At 36.2% G+C, this 16,276-nt stretch overlaps 1 pseudogene; it reads left to right on the top strand.

Moving 5' to 3' along the window:
• The window catches only part of LOC140609365 (centromere protein V pseudogene), an 85,819-nt pseudogene extending 79,849 nt beyond the window's left edge, over window positions 1-5,970 (top strand).
• The last annotated feature ends 10,306 nt before the right edge of the window (window positions 5,971-16,276 follow it).

The raw sequence follows: 16,276 nt of genomic DNA, 5'->3' as shown, positions 1-16,276 counted from the left end.
TTTTTTCAGTAGATAACAGATGGTATCAGTCAAAAGCATATCGAGACACTTTAAGAAAAACTTGATGGCTCAAGTGATTTAACCAACAGGATTTTCTTCAGTGTACCAAGCATGTTTTAGGGTCTAAAATTTGTCATCTGCAAATAATTCAGCCTCATTTTCAAACTTTACTCCATGGAGAATTGAATGCAACCTGTTTTATATACTAGCTATAAAAATGATGAAAATTCTAAAGTTGTTTTCTGGCTCTGTTTTTGAAGTATCTATTATATTATGCTAAACGGAAAAAAAGTATGTATCTAAATGTCTTAAAACTATAAACAGTTTATACTCATATATAAACATATTTTAATAGAATTGAACTACATTTTACCTATTGGGATGTAAGGTGGTGTTAATAGTGAACTTTTGGTAGTGGTTTTCTTAAAACTATAGTCATATGAGCATAACAGAAAAAAGTTCTGAAGCTACAAGTATAAAGTATCAAGAAATACCTAGAATACAAGTCATTTATTTTTGCCCTGATTTTGGCAAATGATACTATAATAGGGCCATGGTTCAGAAATTATCAACATCCTAGTATGTTGACAGTAAGATCTAATGATATATATGAATATGGGAGGTGGGAGGCACAGTGAAAATTAGAATCTTGTCTTTCTCTATGCCTCATATCCATATATGAATTAAGGTGGAACCATGTAATTTATCATTTTACCTGTGACATCTTTGTGAGTAAAAAGGACACTGCTTGGTTACTAAGTGATTATAAATATAAACTGGGACTGTCCAGGGAAAATTAGGATATATATTCATCCCAGATGTATACAACTGGTGCTATGATAAATGAGTCTATTGCTTTCTAACTGGTATGTTTTGGAAAGTGGCCACATCTTTGCCACTTTAGACATGGTTATGTGGGTAATGACAATGGTTGTATATTATCTAGAGTATCATTACTATTTCCAAACCTTTTTCAACATTATAAGCAAAAGACATGTTTTTGAGATCATTTGCAATTCTGTTTCTTAACATAGACCTCAAATAATTAAATGTATGTTTGTTTAAGTGTAATAAGATTGACAGTATGCTTGCAAGTGTGATGTAATAGATCATGGAAGGCAACAATTTCACTGTAACAAATTTTAAAAAGAAGATAAATTACAGAATTATGTTTTAAAAAATATTAGATTGTTATATCAGTAAGGAGAATAGATGAACTGAAATTCCAGAGGGGAAAGAGCCATTTTTTAGATGGGTTCACAATTACCAAATCATTTTCTTCTATGGGAGCATTTTGCTTATTTGGTACAGGAAGATGGGCCTTAGTCTAAACAGAGGGTAATCTTGCTGAGGGAAGAACTGGAACTTCTTTTAAAATTGAGATATAATTGACATATAATATTACACTTAGTTTAAAGTGTACAACATATTGATTTGATACATTTATATTACAGTAAGATTACCATTGTAGTATTAGCTAAACATCTCTGTTGTGCCACTTAATTATGATTTCTTCTAGTGGTAGGAACATTTAAGACCTAGTCTCTTAGTGAGTTTAATGTTTATGCTATAGTTTTGTTGTCTATAATCACTGTACTGTGTATTAGATAGTAGTATATACCCTTAAATAATATCTCTCCTATTTTACCATCCCCAGCCCCCGGTAATTACCATTCCACTGTTTTTTGAGTTTGGTGGTGATGGTGGTGGTGATGGTGGTGGTGGTGGTGGTGGTAGTGTTGGTTGTTGTGTTGTTCTTCTTTCTTTTTAAGATTTATTTATTCCAGAGAGAGAGAGAGAGAGAGAGAGAGAACAAATGGAAGTGGCAGAGGGAAAAGGAAAGAGAATTCCAAGCAGACTTCGAGCTAAGCGTGGACCCCCACAAGGGGCTCAGTCTCACTACCGTGAGATCACGGTCTGAGCTAAAATCAAGAGCTGGATGCTAAATTGAATGCACCACACAGGCGCCCCAGAGTTTGTTTCTTCTGATTTTTTTTTTTCAAATTTGGCTCTTTTGGCAATTGCAAAAGATAATATGATTGGTTGAATTCAGATCAGACTCAAAAGTATACTTCCTTTTTTTTCCATGTAACATAGTTTAGTGACTGGGTCAAGACTTCTAAAACAGATGATATTTATTGCAGTTTCCTCATGTGTACACCACAGTCTAGCTAGAGTAAGGAAGCTAGACATGGCCAGTCTTCACATCAAAATATTTAACATATCACTGTATTTAATATATATTTGCAATAGTGTGGAGGAGGAAACTATCGAGCTAAGCTTAAAATCTGTAAAGGACAAAACAGAATCTCCCATAGTTTTTCAGGGCTAAATAGGCAAAGACCTGCCAGAGTCTACAGGAAAAGTCCAGAACATCCACGCCCAAGAAACATTTTTGAACTAACGGGGGACTGCATTTTACTAAAACCGAAACCTAGACGTGACTCAGTGAAATCTCTGACTGAATGTAGGTAGCTAACTTTTTAACTTATCTGCCAAAGAGAGGAAAAGAATAGCCTTCCTTTTGGGAAAATAAACATCATCAATAAGTGCTACAAGTATTTTTTTACATAATCCAAAGCATACAATAAAAATTATGATAATATGACAAGATAGGATAGTATGACCAGTAAGCAAGAGCAAAAATAGGCAATAAACGCAGACTCCCCTAGCTAAACCAGGAATTGGATATAGCTAACAAAGACTTTAAAAGAATTATTTTTGGGATGCCTAGGTGGCTCAATGGTTGAGCCTCTGCCTTTGGCTTGGGGCATGATTCTGGGGTCTTGGGATCGAGTCCCGCATAAGGCTCCCTTTAGGGAGCCTGCCTCTCCCTCTGCCTGTATCTCTGCCTCTCTTTCCGTGTCTCTCATGAATAAATAAATTAAATCTTTAAAAAAAACAAAATAATTATTTTTTAAAAAATATTTTATTTGAGAGAGAGACTGAGAGAGAGAGAGAGAGCATGAGCACGGGGAGAGGCAGAGGGAGAAGCAGACTCTCCACTGAGCAGGGAGCACAGTGTGGGGGCTTAATCCCAGGACCCTAAGATCATGACCTGAGCCAGAGTCAGGGACTTAAACAACTGAGCCCCTAAAAGAATTATTTTAAATATGTTAAGAAATGGAAGACAAGATGAGGAAAAATGAATAAAAAGATGGAGTTTTTCACTTTTTGACATCTTTATTGATATGTTATTGTAAATGTACAATTAAATGATTTTTTTTAGTGATTTTATAGTTATACAACTATCACTACAATTTAGTTTTAAAACATTTTCATCACCTTTCCACATCCCCTCAAGGTCATTGCAGTCCCCCTGTATCCTCCCCTATTCTGCCCCACTATGCTTTCCTCAAGAATAAGAATTTTAACTTAGTACTAGAAGTTATAAAAGAGAGTAAGATAAACATTTAGTAGTAAAAATACAATATCTGAAAATAAGAATAGTTTGGTGGCCTAACACCAAACTGGATGTAGTGGAAGGCAGTGTTCTTGGACTTGAAGACACACCAATAGAAACTCAACCAAAGAGCAAAAATAATGAAAAGAATAAATCAAAGTATAGGGGACACAAGATGCAAGGAAAGTTTGAATATATACATATGGTTGGAGTTCCAGAAGGAGATTTGAGAGAAAATTGGGCAGAATCAATATTTGTAGAGATAATATCTGTGAACTTTCCAAAACTGAAAGAAGATATCAATACAGATACAAGAGGGGCACCTGGGGGGCACAGTAAGTTGAATATCAAACTCTTGGTTTCGGCTCAGGTCATGATTTCATGGAAGGTGAGATTAGCCTGCATTGGGCTCTGCGCTCAGTGGGGAGTCTGCCTGAGGGTTCCCTTGGCCCCTCCTCTCACTTGTGCAAGTGCACATGATTTCTTGCGCACTCACTCTCTGATGAGTAAGTCTTTAAAAATAAAAAGCAAAAACACACAGGTACAAGAGATTCAGTGAACTCTGAACTAATCAAGATAAGTACAAAGAAATCTGTATCTAGGCACATGATATTAAACAGCTGAAAGCCAATGTATAATAAAAAGCTTAAAATCAGTCAGAGGCAAAATAAACACACATTATCTGTAAACTAGCAGCAATAAGGATAATAACTTTTTGGTAGAAACTGGAATCTAGAAAATAGTAGAATGACATCTTATTTTAGTATATGTGCTGCCAACGTGAGCACTAGAATGACATCTTTAAAGAGCTGAAAGGAAAATAATGGCCAATACAGAATTTTATGTGCAATAAAAATATTCTTGAAATATAAGATGCTAGATGCTATACATTAGCTCAGATTGTATCCTAGGATGGAAAAAGAACATTAGTGGAAAATATGGTGAAATATGAATAAAATCTGTAGTTTAAGCAATGAATGTTCTATTTATTTGTTTGTTTAGTAGTATTAGTGTTTTAGTTTTGTAGTGTGCCATGGTTATGTCTCATGGTTAACATTAGGAGGAATCTGGGTGAAGGCTGTAAGGAAGCAGTTCTACCCTTACAACTTTTATATAAATCTAAAATCATTCAAAAAAATTTTTTTAAGTTATTAAAAAATAAAGATAAAATAAAGTTCTCAGACAAAATTTGAGAGTTATCTGTCACCAGTAGAAGCAAATTATACAATATGTTAAAGGAAATTCTTCACGCTAAAGGAAAGTGATTCCAGATGGATACATAAAATTGCAGGAGGAAATAAAGAGCAATGGAAAGTGTAAATACAAGAGTAAATATGAGAAGATATTGGTATTTAAAACAACAATAATCATAGCTATGTGGCTTATAATATATGGAAATGTATAACATATGACTATAATGGCATAAATGTCAAGAAGCATGTAAATGGAGTTAAATTGTTGTCAGATTATTGCATTGTTTGGAAGTGATAAAAGTACTAATGTTAGGATGATTGTACAGAGGCAAAGATGAATATTGTAATCTCTGGGGAAACTTCTAAAAAGTAATAAAAATGTAGACAATCTAAAAGAAGAAATAAAAGGAAGTAAAACAATTTGATTAATTCTAAAAGAGACAGGGAAAGATGAAAAAGTGAACAAAGACCAGATGGAGCAAAGAAAAACAATTATTGAGATGCTGTTAAATGCAACTACTTTAGTTATTCAATATACATGGATTAAGCACTAGAAAGACAAATGGATTAAAAACAGAATCCAAGTATATGCTCCATAAAGAGATCCATTGTAAATATAGATATTAATTGAAAATAAAAGGATACGGGTTAAAAAAAAAGGATAAGAGAAGTGGCCTGCGTCCTCTAAGGCCCCCACAGCTGCCACCTTGGCCCCACGGCACCCCACATGCCAGACGGGGGGTAGGAGCCCAGTGGTAAAGTTGACACTAGGAGCCCAGGAGGCAGCCCTAGGTAGAGGTAGGCAGAGCTGGCATTGATCATGGTGCTGCCCCTTCCAAGTCACAACTGCAGCCAACCCCAGCAACCTCAATAGCCTCCATGGCCATACTGGACCTGGGCGACCAGTAGGAGCACAGGCAGGTGTTCCAGATGTAGCAAAGAGCCATCCTCCAGGACATGACAAAGCTGCTGCTGGACACCTTCCAAAACCGGGGCCTGGTAAAAAACCCAGGAGGCTGCTGCTGTGGAGCTTTGAAGTTTGGGCCTCAGTGGACTTGCACATCTTTGACTGCACCTGCAGCATTTGTAAGAAGTGGAATAGGCACTTCATTATTCTGGTTTCTCACTTCAAGCTTCTGCGGGGGTCCTAACCACATATACATTCAACAGGCCCACAACACAACACCTCTTTGAAAGATGTAATGTTCAGAGCTTTTACATTCACTTGCTCAAACCCTGGAGGCTCCAGAATTGCTCCCACACTGCCTGGATGAGAGTGCTGTCAGGAATGTGGTCAGTGAGAAATTCAATGACATCTATTGGGAGAAAGCCATGAAGAAGCACAAGATCATCAAGAATAGGTCTAAAGAGTGAGCTCCACCTTCTCCCTTCCTGAAAAGGAGGAATGATTGGGATCAATAGCTTTGCTGTCCCTCCTGTCCGTTGGTGGTGCTCATGAATGCAGCTGCTGGTTCTGTTGGCCTGTGACCATCTTGAGATCTGCAAACTGTTAAAACTACCAGTTTCTCTAGGCAGCACTTTGTCTTTCTTCAGCCCAGTTTTGATGCAAGCTAGTTGACATCCTCATTTCTTTTCCCTACTTTTATATGATCTTTTAGAGAAATATTTTTGTCATTGAAACAAAAGAAAGGGATGTATGAAGACATATCAAATAAACAATAACACAAAGAAATTCAATGTGGTTATGATAATATCAGGCAAAGAAGACTTTACTGCAAGAAATATTGAAAGATATAAAAAGGTATTTCATAATGAAAAAGGGTCAATTAAACACAAAGCCTGGGGCAGCCCAGGTGGCTCAGCGGTTTAGCGCCGCCTTCAGCCCACGGCCTGACCCTGGGGACCCGGGATCGAGTCCCACGTTGGGCTCCCTGCATGGGGCCTGCTTCTCCCTCTGCCTCTGTCTCTGCCTCTCTCTTTCTCTCTCTCTGTGTGTCTCTCATGAATAAATAAATAAAATCTTAAAAAATAAAAAAATAAAAAATAAACACAAAGCCCAAATAATCCTAAACCTGCATGCATTTAATAAAATAGCTTCAAAACATATATAAAAATTGACAGAATTAACTGTGACTGTGTATTTGTCTATTTATCATTTTAATCTTGCCACTTATATTCTAGATTTTGCTCTTGGTAGTGATTGCATTTAGCATTTGTGTAGTGTATATGTTATACCTCAATAAAAACATTTATTAAAAAAGTTTATAAAAATATGTTATGCACCAACTATCCAGCTAAAAATTTAATATAGTATATTTCTTTTCTATTTTACCAAATCTTCAAGACTGAATAATGAATAATCCTATATTAGAGGTTGCTAGCATGTTTAAGTGATGTTTAATAGAAAAGGTCACAAACTCATCATAGTAATAAACATATTGTGACACCCAGTATATATAAAGATCCCATTATCCTAAAAACATAATGAGAAATATGGGTTCAACTGTGTTTTAAGATATTCCTTCAATATAAAAATTATGGAAATAGCATATTACCATAAATGTCACTAGACCTAGAAAAATCAGTAAATAGTGACTAAACTGAGGAATTTTTAGATAACCAAGTTCTGAAATTAGTATTTATTTATTTTCTGGCATTGTGTTAGACAATGCTATTAAGATAGCATATTATAGTGTACATTATGTTCTTTAAGATACTTCAATTTCCTTCAATTCTCTTAACAACTTTCTAAGATATTAATGACCAGTATTTTCCATATAAAACACTTGCATTTTCTGGTGGTTAATGGCTACCATATGCTCTTTCATGGTTTTTTTGCTGATGAAAATAGCCATTATTTAGACAAGAATTTGGAGAAGTGCTATGAGAAATCTCTATAGTGTGTGTTTCATTATAAGAGCTCTATAAAGTGACTGTGAGTCTTAGAATCTTTAAAGTATTTGTATACTTTTTGTCAGTGTGTTTTGTAACAATTATTATACACTTAGGAAGCAACTGAAGTATATGTTAGTGCTGTATTTAGTGAGGCATTTGTAGGATTGGTGCTGGACTTTGAGGATAGGTTTGATTTATAGGAAGAGAATGATAGTTACCTAATATCAGAAGAAACTTACACTGAGAAAGAAAAAAAAAATATATATATATGATGAAATTCCCTGTCTAAAGCTTAGATGTTCATAGAGAAGTTGTGATTTGCTACCTAGATTCCTCTTCAAGCATGAAGAATTATTCCTCTAACTGTATGATGCTGACAGACAACTCTCAGTGCTTAGCTCTTTTGGGGATTGTATCAGTTGAAAAAATGCATGTAGCCGAGGGTCATGCCCTCTTTCAGGGAAACCTGTATTCAATGACTGGTTGATGAGTTTAAATAAAGACTTGGCTCCCTTGCCCTAACTCTGGACAATTCTGCGGGATCATCCCAGCTTCAGAACACCCTGTAGGGTTGACCGAGTTTTTCACAGAGATGACATTTTATCAATACTTCTCTTTTTGTCCAAGCCTTTTTCCCTTTCCTTTCTCCCAAGTAATAATTCTATTATTAATAAGATAATATCAATAATGAAATTAATACTATATTAATAATATAATATTTCAAATATATTTCACAAGTTTTTAAGTAAGATCTCAATTCTCTCCTTTAAATAGTTTATTTGCAGGGGGCTGGAAAGGGCGATTTGAGTTACCATTATCAGAGAGCACCGTACACCAATGTTGCAAAGGAGGCAAGAATGATGGGAAAGAGTAATGGAGCTCTAAACAAAGTCTCATCTTTAAGAGTGAGTGTGGGGAGAAGGCAGAGCCCTGGAATATTGAAGGGGGTTTGACAAGTACATTTCTTTTTTTTTTTTCCCTAGAAAATAGAGGACATAAACCACTGTAGATAAATAGAGTTATTATAAAAAGGAATTACAGTAATTAGTGGTAGGAAATGCCTTGCCAACTTAAAAGGGGAGGGCTGGGATTCCATAATAAGAATGACCCATGTCATTTTATTCTCAAATTAATTGTGCCTTTTTTTAACAAGGAAGTTCTGCTATTCAAACATGATAAGGAGCATCTTGGAAATGACCACAAAAATTATTTAGTAAGAGTCCAGTAGGTTCCTAACACTGTATTTGGCATACAGAGGAAGTAAAGCCACAGTCTCTGCCCCTGAGAGGAAAACCAATTTTTTTAAAAATTTTTTATAGAAAGGGCTACAGAAGAACATGGTCCAAAGTAATGCGCTTGATTGAAAGATGAACAGTATGGTGATATGCCACTGTAATCTCTCAAGTTCATAGACGCTTAAATTGGGAATTAAATGCTGATATTTTGTTGCCCATAAATTTCTGTGCTTACTTCTTTCTCAGGATCAGAGGGCTTTAAGCTTGGCACTAGAAGTTTGAACCCTGGCTCAAAGTATCATATCTATGATATTAGATGATCTGATACGTTATTATCTTAACCTCCACCAAATATGTCTTGGAAAATTAATCTTTCTCAAGAGAAATGTAGACATTAAGAGTTGTTATCTTTCTTTCTCATTTGAAGAGACAGATGTTGAGGTTTTGTTATTCCTGAAAGCCATGGATTTGGAAGGATTCCTTAGTTTTTTGTCTAACACCTTCTCTAGTGATTCTTCATGCTTCTCATGATTTGTGTATCAGTGTCTTTGGTCTGGCATCCTAAAGAGCTTGGTGTTGCAGGTCTGTCCTCTTCTCTGAGATATTGATACATACTCTTGCTATCTACTTCCTTTTTATTCTTTTGTCTCTAGAAGACTATTACTGTAGTCACAGTAGAATTAATCACTGTCCATAGACCTAGTTTTGTAAGGATTAAATGAGCTCTCTTGAATTCTCTAGAGAAATGAGAGAAATATGTATGTTTCACTATGTTCTGTACATTTTTCTTTTTTGTCAAAAGTCTGGACCACAAACTTTCCATAGTCTTTCTAAGGTTTACAGGGGATAACCTAATATTGTTTTCCAGAAGTCTTTTAGGTTTGGTTTTTAATTGGCTTGGTGTCCACCACAGGATAGTTTTCATTCACTAAAGGAGTACATGTGTATTGAGAGACAGGAATAAGTTTAACCATCCTATTTCTCTCCAGGACAAACATACAAATCTGAATTACAGGATCAGAAGAAGACTTAGCTTACTGACATAATAAGAAGAATAACTTGGACATTTAAAAGGGCTCAGAATAAGTTCATAAGCCTGTTTCCTCTTTTGATATTACTTAATATAATATCTTAAATTTGTATTTTCCTGTCCACAATTCTCAGTGTATGATCATTCCTTCAGTAGCCAGAGATTTCCATTGTTGCCTTGAAGAGAGTTAAGAGTTACAATTGGAAAGCAAAGAGAAAGAATCATCGGCTGTTCAGTTTTTGACTTCCAAAATAGACTCTTAAAATCCACATCAAAATCAATATTTTCAAAAGCCAAAGATCTTGTTTTACAAAAGTTGAATTTAATTGAAAGGAAAACAGTCTCTTGAGAATCAAAAGGGAAGACTCTGAAAGAGGTATGCATAGACATTAAGGCTATAAGAAATAGGAAAGAGCAGAGACAGGTTCAATTACCTCACCGTCTAGGACATACATGAGCAACAACTATCAGTTAGGAATTGTGTTTGGTTACATGTAACAGAAACCAGCCAAAGGTGCCTTAACCAAATGTGTGTTCATTTAAAAAGAAGTCCAGAAAAAGCTGTCAAGGCAGTTCCATGATATCAATATCCTGGACTCTGTCTTTTACTTTGTTATTCAGTTATCTCTGGTTTTCATAACACGGTGATTTCATGGTCACAATGGCATGGCTCCAGCCCCACATCTGTATTATAGGCCAAAGTTGGCTCCACTATAATTAGTTGCACAGGAGCCTGGAAAAATATACTTTAAAAAAATAAAAATTTCCCAGGGAAAAAATTACAGTGGATTGGGGGTAGAGAAATGATGAGTTGGATGGTTAATACATTAGGGATGTTGGTGAGGCCTGAGACAAAAGCCTTCCCTGAGGGTACCATATGGAGACAAGTTGAGTGAATATCATTGTGCCAATGCCATGAGTTTCGTGTAGTCTGTGCAAAGAATCCTCATTAATTTGGGGGGCAGGCACAGAGACGATTTTCCATTGACACTTGCCCAAAGCTTTTATAAGATGTATTTGAATTCCCTCCTTTGGAACTTACTTTTTCAATGGCTTAAAGATGCCTCCAGGATAAAAAGCAAAACTGATAGCTCTTACTCTTGAGCAGGACTATGTAGGAAAAAATTTCCTCCCATTTACTCCTCTGCTAATAATTTATGCACAGATGTCAGAATATATCTTCTGTGATTTAATGTGTTTTCCTAAACTCCTTTTAGCTTCAATTTCATTTTTAAGAAAATTTCAGTGATGAAAAAATTTGGAAAAGGAATGGAAAAAAAATAAAAACCCCAAGAGGAAATTTCAAATAAAGCTGTATCTGAGCTTAATACTCCAATAAATTCAAGAAAACTTCACCAACTATTCTCACTTGGAAATATTCTTGTCAGCTTTGGGGAATGACCTTCATCATTGTTTTTAACCTTTGTGTCTGTTTGTGCACTCCCCATTACCTTTGTTTGATTTATATTGTTATCAAAGTTGTTCTACTTCTACTATGGGGACTTTTGGTAATGGATGTTCATGTGCTTATAATTTTTTAAAAGTGTGTTGGGCAAACATGATGTTCCTTTCACAGACTATCCTAGGGAGAACACGACGTAAATAAGTAATGTCCCCTAAAAGAAGAAGGGAAAAAAGCAGGTATAGATTTGGGTAAATATAAACCTTTTAAAATTTTTACTTCTATCGTTTCAGAAATGAGATATTTTTTGTCCCCCTAAAATGCATTAGGTGGATACTTCCAGAGGTGTGTGCTTTTATTTTGCTATTCATTTGATCCATGATTCATAAAGCACCTTTGTATGAAAGCTGGTTAGTGTCTAAGCCAACACACTGACTTTAAAGGTATGTTTTGGCCATATTTTTCTGTGCTCTGACTAGAGCAATCCAGAATGCCAACATAATTTAAACTCAAAGTTTTTTCCAACTAAAATTTGATAAAGAGAAGCTTATTTAAAATATTGTTAGTAAAAGTAAAAGAGTGACAGTGACTAGGAAACAATAAAGAAACAGAATTGTTCCCCTTTGGAGCTAGAGTTGGAGGGAAGATGGGTAATATTTAAATTTTGGTATTAAAGTGTTTTCCCAAGCTTTCAGAAAAAAATAGCATTATCATTGCAGAAAAGGGTGGTTAGATGTTTTATTTTTAACTGGGATCAGAATATTGTGGTTCTGATTAGTTACTGCAAGTTTAAAAATCTCAGAACCTCATTTGAGCCAGGAACACATATGGGCTTTTAGTGGAAGGGAGTCTGCCTGTTTATATTCTTCTTGACACAATTCCAAGAGTGCCGGATTCCAACAATCACAGACAACTCTGCTCTCCATTTGTTTTGATGAGCAGAGCATTTCACACAATACCAATAAATTCTTTAAATGGTTTTTCTTGTATAATGGGCTTTTACTCTCTTCAGTAACAAAAATCAGAGAGGTAAATAATAGCAGTTAGAGCACAATGATAGAATGTACCAAGCGGGGAACCCACTATTACTCTTAGCATTTTATCCCCCTAGAGCTAAAAGCTTTAAGATAATTTTTTTTGGTTTTCTTTTATTTCATTTTTAGAAATCATTAAAAATTTTTCTACTAACAAAAAAGGGCATCATTTGGGGGATAAGTTTCATGGTAAGCATATTAAAAAGCTTTAAACATATACTAAGCTGTGTATAAGGGAAGAAACATTTTATGTTCTGCACAAGCAGAATTCTTTGCATTCTATATTTAAAGTCTAGGTCAGTAATTGACATTATTGGTAAAGGATGAGAAAGTAGAATCTCAAATTCTACTCTACTTTGAAGAGACTGTTAGGAAATGTTGCCTCAGCCTGTTGTTTTTTCTCTCTGTGACTCAGGCACCAGGTATATGGAAATGATACAGTCTAGGGCCTTCCCGATTCGCATAGGAGTTGCTCTTCATTTTTTTCAAAAATAATAACCAGTATGTATGTATGTATGTATGTATGTATGTATGTATGTATTTTTGAGACAGGACTTGGGAGTGGTGGCATCAGGAGAGGGAGAGAGAATCTTAAGCAGGCCTCATGCCCAGCGTGGAGTTTGATGCAGAGCCCAACATGGAGTCCTAGGTGGGGTTGGATTTTGTGACTCTCAGATCATGACCTGAGCCAAAATCAAAGTCATTCATTTAACTTCGGAGTCACCCAGATTCCCCCAAAACTGCTTTAAATAATATACACATATATCTGGCATTTTTATCTTATTTTTAAACAATACTTTATGATAATCAGAGTATGTGATATTCCTTTTTGCAGATGTGTATGAGATCTTAAGATTTGAAAAGGTTAGGTAACTTACCTATAAGTCTAGAGCATCCTGTAGCTAAGACTAGGGTGTCCTGGAGTCTATAGTCTCTTCTTACTATTAATATTCTGTGGCTTTCCATACCAGCAAGATTGGGTGACCTTCAGAAATTCACCTGGGCCAATGCGCAACATGTCAGGCCAATTGGCTTGATTTCCAGCATTGGTGGAGCCCAGCTGCTCCCTCACCAACCTGAGAGTGGGGTAGATCAACTGAAAGATAAATATCTGATTCTGCCTGGAGCGCCAGCACCCCTTTCTACTATATCATTGGCTATTTAAAAGTAGGATTCTGTTTTCTGTGGTAGTTTTATGTCTGGCATAGAGTTCTGGGAAGTATTCTAATGAAATACTTGTAGAAAAAGAGAAAGCTATTTGCTGCCGTTCAGATCATTCAGCTATGAGTAAGCAATGCCTAATTGCATGGAGATTACTGTGAAGAATAACTAAATCAATTCACACATGATGTCAAAGAGCAAAGATAATAGCAACTATATAATATTCAGTTAAATGCACCATTCAATTGCTTTACTTCCCTGACCTGAAGCTGATATGTTGATAAAAATGACTTTCTGTTATTAGGTGCTCATTTCAGAAAGAAATGCTCTATACTGGAGGATATTTTCCATTTGATTAATGAGGTGCTAATATATAAAAAATTAAGAAAACCTCATTAAAGAATACAAAAATTGATATTTTACAAATGGTAATCCCATCACATAGCATCATCTCAGAGTTCGAAGGGTCCTAGGATGAATTGAATGTTTTACTGTATGCATAAATTTCCTCTACAGCATCCTGAATGCACTATCTCCAGCCTTTACCTAGCTCCTAACATGGACAAAATTATTTTCTTACAACAGTCCATTTAAATGTTGGATTGCTGTAATTGTTACAGCTCTTTCTAATACTGAACTGAAATCAACTTTCTCTGATTTCCACCCTGCTAGTCTTTTTATTCTTTCCTTTCCATCCCTTTTTCTCTGTCTCTTTCTTCATTTCTTTCTTTTGAGTAAAATTGCTCTAAACTTCCTGATCTGGCATTTAAAGTTTAATTGAAAAATCACTGGGCAGCCTGGGTGGCTCAGCGGTTTAGGGCTGCTTTCAGCCCAAGGTGTGATCCTGGAAACCCGGGATAGAGTCCCTTGTCAGGTTCCCTGCATGGGGCCTGCTTCTCCCTCTGCCTGTATCTTTGCCTCTCTCTCTCTCTCTCTCTCTCTCTGTGTGTGTCTCTCATGAATAAATAAATGAAATCTTAAAAAAAAATCAGTGTGTGGTATAAGGTGTATGAATGTTTAAATATATTTTGTGAATGATCATTTGAACTATATCTTTCAAACTGTGCAAAGGGGGTAAAGAAAAAAATTAGAATACTTCATTTTTTTCCCTCCTCATTTGTTGTATTTTTAAGCACTTCCCCCAAGACACTGTTTTACTCATCTGAGTGAAATTGGGATCTATCTCAGTTTTGGACTGAACTGGAATTCAAGCATGCATGGGCATGATTGCAATCTGGTGGATGAGTCTATGAGAAGCTTATATGTATTTTAAAAAAATGGAGTGGCTCCTTAGGAAGAAAGTGGGTTGGTTTGTTTGGGCTGCTGATTTAGGAATTGAGACATAGAGAGTAGCATGGTGTTTGACTGTCAGACTGTCCCTACATAAATCTATAGAACTGCAGCCAGAAGGTAGAAGAACTCTTTGCATAAAGGACTCCATGAAATATGGGAAAAGTGATAGTGCTTTGGCTTCACCAGGTTACAAAGTGTGAATTAGGGAGAGAGATATTATCTCTGCATCTCTTTGAGTCCCTGGGGGTTTACTGGTCTGAGAATTTTTGGTGGTAGCACTCTAGTTCTGGAAAAATTGCACTGCTGGAGTTATACAGGAAAAGTAAGTGATTCAGTAATAGGGGAGAAAGATTGAAACTCAACTGCACTGAGAAAAAAGGTGGGAGAGTATTTAAGGTGGGGTGAATTAGTGGAAGGTAACCAGCAGATGGTAGTGAGGTTGGTCTATGTAGTGTGAGTCCACCTGTGTTTACTAATTGGCACTTATCAAAGGCAGGCTCCTGCTCTCCCACAGAGACAGAGAGACCGGTGCTCTATCTTTCTCAATGATTATATTTCAAAGGGATGGCTCCCAGGTCCTTGAGGAAGACATTCCTGGGTTGTAAGACTCGCAAGACCTTGGAAGAAGATTTACATCTCAAAGGGGCAGAAAAGACTTTATAATTGCAAGTTTTCTGAAGTAAATGCTCTAAGAAAAGAGAGATGGGGGGCAGAGGGAGACTAGACTCAGGAAGAAGCCTCTCCGACGTGTAGTCAAGCTGAGGAAACAGTAAGGCCATTTTAGTTAGACTTCAGCCTTCTCATGGAATATGGCTATTAGAAGTTGCCTTGAGAGGCACTGTGCTCAGGTAGTTTCAAGGTAGTGGGCATCCCTGAGAAGATAGGGCTTGGAGACTGTGAAAAGACAGCTTGTGATAGTTCATGAGACACTCTTGAAACTCTTGGAAGCACATGGAAGGAGTTCAAAAGGGCTGAGAGTATGTATACTGTAGGGAGAGGCAAGATCGGTGAAATTTGGATTATTGCCATGAATAAGATCCTGCAAGTAATCAGCAAAAGGCCTGGGGAAATACTGATTACTGAAGTAAAATATTCCAGACTGACTTTAAAATTATTACACCCTTCAGTCCAAGAGTACATATATCATGATATCTTCTCTGTCCTTCATAAATAGTAGGGTTACTGTGGTAGAATGGAAATAATGCCTATACATAACTAAAAAAAGATCTGAGTTTTTGTGTGTGTGGTTTTTTTCTAACTCTATCACTTATTAGCTAAATGAGCTTATATGAATCACTCATATTTCTTCTACTTCCTTATCAGGAAATCGGTTATAATATATCTACTTTACAGGGTTGTTATCAAGGTGAAATCAGTGTCTGTGAATGACAAGTATGATGCTTTTCTTTTGATCTCTAATGTCTCACATGTTACCTAAACACAGCCTTAATGTGACTCCAGTCAAGTCTCTTTAGGACCATTCTGATTTTTCATAATCAGATTACTTCTCTTACTCTCTGCTTATGCAAATTTATTCCAGTTCCCCTTAATTTCAGCAGCACATATGTGTTTTAAATAGTTGTTTGTTTATCCTATTTTGTCTGCCATGTTTTATCTGTCTCCCAGCTCAGCCAGTCTTGGATGTGGACTTGGACTTCCTTCTTATCCC

Source organism: Canis lupus, chromosome 18 (genome assembly GCF_048164855.1).
Source record: "Canis lupus baileyi chromosome 18, mCanLup2.hap1, whole genome shotgun sequence".
Lineage (NCBI taxonomy): Eukaryota > Metazoa > Chordata > Mammalia > Carnivora > Canidae > Canis > Canis lupus.
Note: the sequence above shows the minus strand (reverse complement) of the source record. Positions and strands in the feature narration are given on the sequence as shown.